Raw genomic sequence first — 10,588 nt, 5'->3', positions numbered from 1 at the left:
CAAATAATAACTAATCATCTACAAATATGGTCAAAATAACGAAAAAATCATATAAATTATTAGAAAATAATTGTAGAAGAACCTCTAGATTAAATATAAATTCCTCAAACTCTTTATTACAAAAATAAAAATAATTAAAGATTCGATAACACAATCTCTTTTTGCTGCAACAGAAATAGACGTACACGAACTAGACGAACTAGAGAAATGATCACTAACACGATTAAAGTGTATAAGCAACAAACGACCTATCAAATATTTAAAGTATTATTTAGATTAAAAAAATCTGAAACGACAATCTGATCCGACTAAATATAATTTTTTATCGAACAATACATAACACGATTTAAATTTAAACGGTGAAAAGAAAACCAAACACCAAAGTGAATAATTTTGTAACTTTTCTATAGTTATTTTCTAGAAAGAGAAAAAAGAATGAAATAGTATATATTTTATTTTTATTTAAAAAATATATATATATATATTAAATTATAAATTGTAAAAAAATGTGTTCAAACTTAAGTCTAAAGAGAATGTTTTTTTTTTAAAGTTCCTTTTATTTTAAAATAAAAAAAAAATCATATAAGCATAAAAAAAAAAGCATGGCATGAAAAAAAAAAAAAAAGAGAAAACGTCCTTGAAGTTATCGAGATCGTAAATTCTCGAAAAAAACGATTAACTCACTGACAAACTCTACTGGCTTTCCTAAACTAATCTCATAAATTGTCATAATAACAGTATTATGAATGATACGCATCGGACGACTACGATCATTGAAAATTCGACAATTTCTCTTCACCAGATAGTCAACAAAAAAATAATTGGGATGATAACCCAAATATGTATGCTTTCCATTTCAGCCACATGAATCCAAATTTCTCAGCAACTATCCATAGAATTGGGCATCGCCCAATTAATCTCAGTAATACTCCACAAAGACTTCAAATACTAGTCACATCTCGATAATGCAAAAGTAATTGAGTTGTTGATTCAACATCTTAATGACACATACGACTAGCCATAATATACATTTTTTCATGCATATATTATCCGTTAGAGTTCCATCACGAATAACGCTCCATCCAAAAAACGAGATTTTGGATGAAATCTTTGACTCTCCAAGTTTTTTCCAACCAAAGTTATATGGAATCATCTTATAACGAACAACTTGTAGTAATGCTACACATAAAAACTATCCATATCTTGTCAACGCACAACGTCTTATTCAGACGATGACACTTGCTTGCGTCCTACCAAAAGTAAAACTCTACTATGAGACAAAGTCTCCATAATGTTTAATCTCCTTTTATATTTAATTCGGTTAGCAAAACCACTAGACTGATGATCAAATATGTCCTTAATTGTGACATTTCTACCCATAGCAATGGAAACAAACTTATGATACGTCACAACTAGACTTTTGACACTACACCAAATGTCGTCTCAAAATCTAATCGAAAAATCATCTCTAACAATGAATCTAGATTGCTCACGAAAACATTTTTCTACATAGAATAAATTCCATTCAAATGCTACACCCTGCTGAATTATCAGACATTTTGGTGAAGCAACCAGACTAATCTTTGATTATCGATCCTCAAAGACTATTCGACTTCATTACAAATACTACACTATCCGATAGAAGAACTTTATTAAAAAAAAAATAAGATCTCGAATATCTAGACCTACTGATATTTAAAACATTTAATCTTATCCCAACTAACTCGACGACAAAATAATGAGTTAGAAAATCCCCATTAAAATTTATACACTATTCTCGCGTGAAGAGAATGAATACGACATCATATATATATATATATTTATATATGTGGCACATTCTTAATTGATAATAAAATAAATATTATTTTTATTATTAAGGATCATAATTTAATAATAAATAATAAATTTTAAAATAATTCTTTTTAGATTTTTGAACTAATATCTTTATAATTTATATTTTGTATAATTTATGTATATTTATTAAATATAATATATATACATATATATAAATATATTTAAATATTTTGTAAAATTAATTTAATTAACTTTCTATTATTATTCATTTTAAAAATTAAAAGTACATAAATAAATCAATTAAATAATACACTTTTATACCTATTATAAAATTAGTAAACAAAATTAGTGATAAACAATTAATAATGAGAGAAAAAATAAATCTTAAATAAACCATGACATGTAGTCATAGAATAGTTGATTTTGGGTTATTTAAATAATATAATAATAAAAAATATATATTACTTTCTTTTCAATTTATAAATTAAAATATTAAAATATTATATATTTTAAATTATTATTTTATTATTATATATTAATATTTTTTTAAATAATTTCAATTTCAAATAATCAAATTTTAAATAAAAAAAATATTAGAAAAATTCAATATGAACGAGATCTTATAGTGAGCTGAACAATGAACATTTGCTGTCCAATTGTACTCATTTTTATTTTACTTTTTTCGTTATTTACAAAAGCTTCAATCCAAATCTGTACGACCACATTATTTTTTAGTGCAGGTGAATGGAATGGAGGGGACGAGGTTAAATCCTTCTTTCTTTCTTGTCATTATATATATATATGATCGGACGTTATCATATTTTTTAATTTATTTTCATTTTTTAGAGTAGTATGTTGGTCCATTAACAATAATGATTTGTTTATATCTCAAATCTACATCCTTATAATATACAGTGGTATATAAAGGGAGTAATATTTAGTGCTGGTTCGGTCTAGGTTATTTAAATAACCTGAAAAGAGAGAAAAATGATTATTGATAATGATTGGTGATAATTTTGAGAAAATGATGATGTTTTTTTGGTAAAAAGACTTAAAGGGTATTGATATATATAAATAAAATAAATAATTATAATTTAAAATAGAGGATATTTTAGTATTTTGGTTAATGACTTAATTGATTTGAAGGATGAAAGGGGGAGTGAAGTGAAAATTGATTTGGTTAGGTTATTTTTAAAACCCAAATACGAACAAACAAGGCCTTAGAATGTTTATCTTTTATTTTTTTTCCTTTTTTTTTTTAGAGCAGCATGTTGGTCCATTAAACAATAATGATTTGTTCACAATTATTGCCTCAAATCTCATCAAGAGACTAATAATAGACAATGGTATATAAAGATCATTTGTACGTTTAGTTAAAATGGAAAAGACATGTAGGTTAATTTACTATTATTATTTTCAATTTTATTTTAATTAATTGATATTGGATAGTTGTAATGCATAATTTGTTCACTTTGTTGTGTAAGATCAACAAAATAAAATAGTATACATGTGCATAATAAACTTATCTACAATCCATTGAGAAGGAAGAACAACCTGAAGTAATGATTGTACTTCTCAGATTCGATTCACATTTGAATATATTATGGGTTCTTCGTATTAACCATCTAATTTAGATATATATATATATAATGTGACGATAAATATTTAGTTTATGGGATGATAATTATAATAAAATATTTTTTTATAAATATTTAATATTTTAATTTGAATAATATAAATATGATAAAAGTCAATCTTATACAAAACATTAAAAATAAATATACTTCCCACTTAATTCCAATTTACTACAAGTATTTGATAAAATTGTCTACTCCAACAACCTTTGTTAACAAGATTTATTTATAAATTTTAATTACTATATAGATCTCAATTTCATGATAAAATAATGTAGAGTAAATCAAATTTAAAACTCAAGATGGTGAAATCAAAAATCTTCATTAAAAAATCCTAAAACAAAATTATCAGAAAATTTGGATATACAGAAGAGAGGTAACAAGAGGAGGGAATAACGTGTCACCACATTACTAACTAAAAAATTGATGACTGGAAAATTGATAAATGATGATGAGAAAAAAATTGTTATCTCAAATTCTCTCTTCCAAATTTTACTCTCAATCATTTCTTTATGCGAAAACTTCTCAAAGATATATATATATTTTTTTTTTCATAATTTCACTTATTTCATTTCTCATTATAATTTTCTTTTCTTTTATTAGTAAAAAATCCAAATAAAAAATAAATACAAGGTCACAAGACAAATTTCGTAACGTGTGCCTTTACGTAAGATGTCCTCTCAATGAAACAATGACATGCCCCCATTCCTAATTTCTCTTTCTATTTTTTTTTTAAATTATTTAATTATATATATTCATGAAATTAATTATATATAAAATTATTATAAGAATATAAATTTATATCTTAGGTTTTAGAGAATATAAAAATGAATTAATGTTTAAAAAATGGTTAAAAGAAGTTAAAATGATTAATGTTTGAAAGATATATATTTAATATCTATAATATTATATATATATATATATTAATTATTAAATATTATATTTTTATTTAGAAAACTAGCATTATTATATATTATTACAAATATAAAATAAATAAAATTTAAAAATATGGAACATTCAAACGAAATCAAACATACTTAAAATACTATTGAACTTAATGAAAATAAACTAAACAATCTAATCAAGTATAATAACTCCAAATTTTTTTATTTTTTTAAAAGTTATATATATATATATATCCAATATTATAGTCTAGGGTAATAAAATAGGGATATTATCGACGACAAATTCTGTGCCCGGTTAATGGTTACTGGTTAAGTGTGTTTGTGAACTAAATACTTAATCCGTTATTCCACTTTTACCCTCAATATATATATATATATATATATATATATATATATATATATATATATATATATATATATATATTAAATATAAAAACAATCGTTTAATAGTAATATGAATGATACTTATTAAAAGTTCGGCGACAGATAATTAATTAAAAATAATTGGGATGTTAATTTTAAATATTAAAAATTCAAAACTTTATTTGAGTGTATTTATTTTTATATTTATTCGTTGTTCGATTTTAAGAAATTTTCATATGGCAACATTTATATTATATTCTTTAAAATAAAAATGTATATGATAAAATGATATTTTTATATGATATATAATATAATATATTAAAAATTCATATTTTTATAAAAATTAACTTAACTCTTATATAAAATATATATATTAATAATGTTATATATTTAATTGTGTTTAATAATATTTATCGTTACATGTTACGTTTCTGTCCTATCATATCATATCATATCACGGAGAAGCAGCCCCAAAGTGTGATAATTTGAATAAAATCTTTAAGATGAATTATAATTGAAACAATGAATTACAAAAACTTATCTTAATAAAAAAAATACAATTAATATGTATTTTCTTTATTTCTCTTTGTAATTAAAAAAAAAATATGAGAAAAAATAAATATATTTTTATAAGTTTAAAAGCTGTATGTGCTATCCTAGGTTCCTTCCAAGCCAATGTGGACAAGTCAAAATTTGAAACGTGTCTCAGCCTTTCGTAAGTGTTAAATCTGAGGCTTTTCTCAAATTGTGTATTAAATTGAGCATTTCGTAAGTCTTTAGCGTTCCGTTAAAAGGGCAATTTCTAAAAAAAAAAAAAACCCACGAATGCAATAATATTTATTAACCTGCATACTTTTTTTTTTATAAGTTTAACAGCTCCATGTGCTATCCCAAATCCAATAAATGTGGACAAGTCAAAATTTGAAACGTTTTCAAACTTTAACTTTTCGTGCTAAATCTGATGCCTCTCAAACTGCATAATAGACTTTTAGCCACCTTTTTAGGTTCATGTCTATTAGCCCTTTATTTTTTTTATTTTTGTTTTAAATGAAAAATGAGAAAATCAAATAGAGATATTTTTATAAGTTTGGCAGATCCATGATAGTGCTATCTCAGGCTCGGTCCAAGCCAACGTGGAAAGTCAAAATTTGAAACGTGCTCCAAACCTTCTGTAAGTGTCAAATTTGAGGCCTCTCAAACTGGAGAAATTATTGGGAGAGAGAATTTGGTGAGGAAATAAGAGAGAATGATGTGGCGGTAATATGACTGGTTGAAAAAATTAAATAATTTCTCTCTCTTATCTCTTTCCTCCTACTTTACCCTTTTTCCAACCAATGAGGTGATGCCAAGTCATTCCCTCTCCCATTCTCTCACTCAAATTCTCTCCCCTATCATTCCTCCTCATATGTCTATTAGGCTATTAGCCCATTTTTAGGTCCATGCCTATTAGTCATTTTTTTTGAAAAGAAAACATGAGAAAATTAAATTGGGATATTTTATAAGTTTAGCAGTTCCAAGTGCTTTCCCATGCTCAGTCTAAGCCAATGTGGACAAATCAAAATTTGAAACGTGTCACAAACCTTTCATAAGTATCAAATCTGAAGCCTCTCAAACTAAGTATTAGGCTATTAGACCTCTTTTTAGATCCATGCCTATTAGTCTTTTCTTTTAAAAAAGAAAATGCGAAAAATTAAATAAAAATAATTTTATAATATAGTAGCTCCATGTAGGGTGAGTCGGTACAGTATACCTTAATATTTTATTCATACCTTACATCTTACCTAAAATTTCGGTATGCAAAAAATGTATACCTTTACCTTACCTTGATTTCGGTATACCTTGTTTCGATATACCTTAATTTCGGTATACAAAAAAATCATACATTTACCTTACCTTAATTTTGGTATACCTTGAAACGTGTCCCAAATTTTTCGTGAGTGTCAAATTTGAGACCTCTCAAACTGCGTATTAGGCTATTAGCTATTTTTTTTAGGTTTGCCATTTTACGAACAGGATCATCAGTGATATGGCTTTAGTATTGCTTTACTTGTTCCTCAAATACATATCATGCATATGAAATCTCATTAGGTTTAAGATTTCATATAATATAATATATATATATATATATATATATATATATATATATATTTGCGTGAACATTATATTTCGGTTGGGTTGAGTTGGATATCTATAATTAAATTTTAAATATAAAATTATCGTTATCTTATAAAATGTTATGAAACTTAATTTACCACAAAGTTAGTTGTTTGATTTTGAAGACGGTTCAAAATTGTCCATTAAACTAAAAATATTCTAGATATGAACATTAACAAATGTATTTTAAGAAAAAATGCCTTATGATATATTATATGAATAAATTATTATTAAAACACATGAGATTATCTTTAAATCACTATCTAACAAGAGATTAATTAAACATCTTGTTTCATCTCCTAATTAATTAAAGATGAGATTAGTAACGAGAACATTTGCATTCTCCTGATCCTGCATCGTCATAGCAAGAATAGTAGCAAGTGCACTCATGGTGGGTTGAATCACTAGGATAGATTCCCGATAGATGGTCACCGAACACGATTCTGCAAGCATTTTCGCACCCACTCTCCGTAAATATTGGAATTTTAAATTTACATTCGTCTGGTTTTGCCATTATCAACATTCCTATCATCGCCAAAGTAACGTATCAGAAATACAAGGAAATAAATAGAAAAAACTTGAACCATTAATTATATTTTCTAGTCGAATTGGCCACTTAAATCTTCAAAATAGTTCGAATAACATATACCCATAAACCATAATCATATAAAAGTCGAATGAGTATAATAGTAAACAAAACAAATTGTTAATATTATGTGACTATATAAAGATTTTGAACTATAACAAAATTACCTGCTGCTATGATAGCAAGAAATACTATGAAGAAGGAGAAGATATTTGATTTCCCCATTGTTGTATATATTATATTATTATTATTATATATTGAGGATGTAAATTAAAATATATCTGAACATATATATATAAGCACCCATTTTATACCAGTTATTTTCAATGTAATTTTGTAAATCAAAACTGATTGTTAAATATGGGAATATTAATGTAGATATATTCTTAATAATAAAAACAATTTTAAATATTTTAAAAGGAAAAATATCTAGCTATGGATAATTTCATTATTTATTAGTTGATTATTTAATTATGAAAATATGTTGAATTAGGAAAGTAAATTTTGAGATTTGATTATCAAATTCTCTAAAAAAATTGAATTTATGTCCATAAAGAATTATGTGCAGAAATGGAATTTAATGCATAAAACATTCATTATGCCCTTCTTGAATAATAATATATAAGGTAAAAACTAAAAATAAATAAATTAACTTATAGTAAAATAATAATAAAGGCATATTTAAACAAAAAAAAACAATTTAAATATATTAAAAGGAAAAGAAGGGATGAATAATTACATTAATTAATATTGTTGATTATTTAATTTAGAAAATTGTTGAATTAAGAAAGTATTTTTTTCAACAATATATATTGAGTTTGATTATCAAAATCTCTAAACAAATAAATTCATGTCCATGAAGAATTAATATGTGTAGAATTTGAATCCAATATATAAAACATTCAATAAAATAAACAAATTACAATAACAAACAACATTAAAATCTTAAGTGACATTATCATTGTATATTTGTATACTCAATTTCCAAAATAATCAGTGTGCAATATTTATAATTTTTCATCTTATTATATTCATACCCTTAAACTAATTAGATTTTTTCATTGAACAAAAGATTAAATATGCTCGACTTAATAATTTTCATAATCGTTAATATTAAATTAATACTTATTTTTTAAACTAATAAATAAATTTCACAATCAATCAAAAACAAATTTGATTCATTTCCCCTGAAATAGTCTCAATTTATTTATTAATTTAAAAAAATTAAAAAAGAAGGCATTGACATTTTCCATTAAGAATATAGCAAGAATAGATGCAAGTGCACTTAGTGATATATTTGTCTGGGTTGGGTGGACTAAATCCCAAGTAATGATCTTTGTATTCATATTTGCATTCTTTTTCACACGAACTTCCTAATGCGGTCGGAAAAGATGTTGTACATTGAAGCGTTTGTGCATCGGTTTTCTTCACCATTATCATCATTCCTGTATAGATCGTTCATTTATATTTAAAAAAACGTAATATTTGAAAAATAAATAGAATTAATTTCGTTTCATATTTTTATTTTTAAACATGCATTTAAAAGTTATTTCATAAACTTATAACTTATACATTTATGTTACATATTTTTCTCTAAACCACGTCCAAAAGGAAAACAACTAAGGTATATTAAAATTCTCAAGATAAACATTTCTCGACTTTATTTTATAAATATATAAGATAGATACCTGCTACAATAGCAAAGAAGACGATGAAAATTGAGAAGATGTTTGATTTTTTCATTTTGTTTTAGTTTAACAACCTTAGAAGAATGGTGAAAAGATAGACCAACATAAGCCCCCATTTTATACTTTGTTTTAATGCAATTGTGTTGGTAAATCTACTCTAAATTAATTGTTAGGATTTGGAGAATATGTATTCATCATTATCTTATAGATAAAGATGACTATGAATTATTTTATTAATAGTTACTCAATGAATATTATTAAGTGAAATATGTATATATGGAAGATTAAGTAAATTTTTACATAATTTTTTTTATATTATCAGAATCTATAAAATTAAATTGAATTGAATACAGTAGAATTATGGATTTACATAATTCTAAAAAATATATATGAGATCATCATAATCTATATATATATTATATATATATATATATATTAATGTTTAAGGTCAGTATTATCTTTAAATATTGTAGAGGTTAAAATATTAATAATTATAAAATGAAAAATGATATATATAAATGTTGAATTTACAACCTTTTATTATGTAAAATTTATTTATTTACAGCTTGCTTTTTTGAATTGATTTAGTTTGAAACTTATCTCTTATTTATTATCATGAAGTATTTAAAAATGAATATATAAATAATAATAATAATAATAATAATAATAATAATAATAATATTTAAGTGATATAACAGATATTTTTTATTTGATAAGAAAATATAACGAATGGACTGTTGAAAGAATTATTGAAAGAATTAAAAAAGACATTGAAAAGAAAAATAAAAGAAGTCTAAAGCTTGGTCATATTTGACAATATTATTTTTAAATTAATAATTTACTATCCCATCAAATATTATATCATTCAAATAATAAATTAAAATACTAAAAGATATTTTATTTTCAAAATTATATATTATAAATTAAATGTAAAGGATAAAATGATAAACATTGAACATCAATAATATACTTTTCAAATAATCTTAGATGTTTTTCCCAAATACTCCAATATCAAACAAGCTATGTTACTTGGAGACTGATTTCTCTTTTTTTTTTGTGTGTGACAATTTTATTAAATCAATAATTTATGTTTTAGAGTAAGATAAGAAGACCATACATGGTCAGAAAAACTGTTATGAGTTAATACTGTAAATTTAATTATATAAAAAGTTAAGAGTTTAACAATATTTTGTAGCTATTTCAAATGAAAATTTGTTAAAAATTAAGATACAAATTAAGTGATCAAATATTGGATCATTATTTATTAATAAGATGTTACTAAAAATAAGAATATTAAACTTTAAAAAGGAGGGCATTGACATTTTCCATCAATGATATAGCAAGAATAGAAGCAAATGCATTTGTTCTTAAAATTGGGGAAATCTGGAGGAATAAAGCTTAAGTAGTGATCTTTATATTCAAATTTGCATTCATGCTCGCACGCACTTGCTGGTTCATCAGGTA

Source organism: Impatiens glandulifera, chromosome 8, assembly GCF_907164915.1.
Source record: "Impatiens glandulifera chromosome 8, dImpGla2.1, whole genome shotgun sequence".
Taxonomy (NCBI): Eukaryota; Viridiplantae; Streptophyta; class Magnoliopsida; order Ericales; family Balsaminaceae; genus Impatiens; species Impatiens glandulifera.
Note: the sequence above shows the minus strand (reverse complement) of the source record.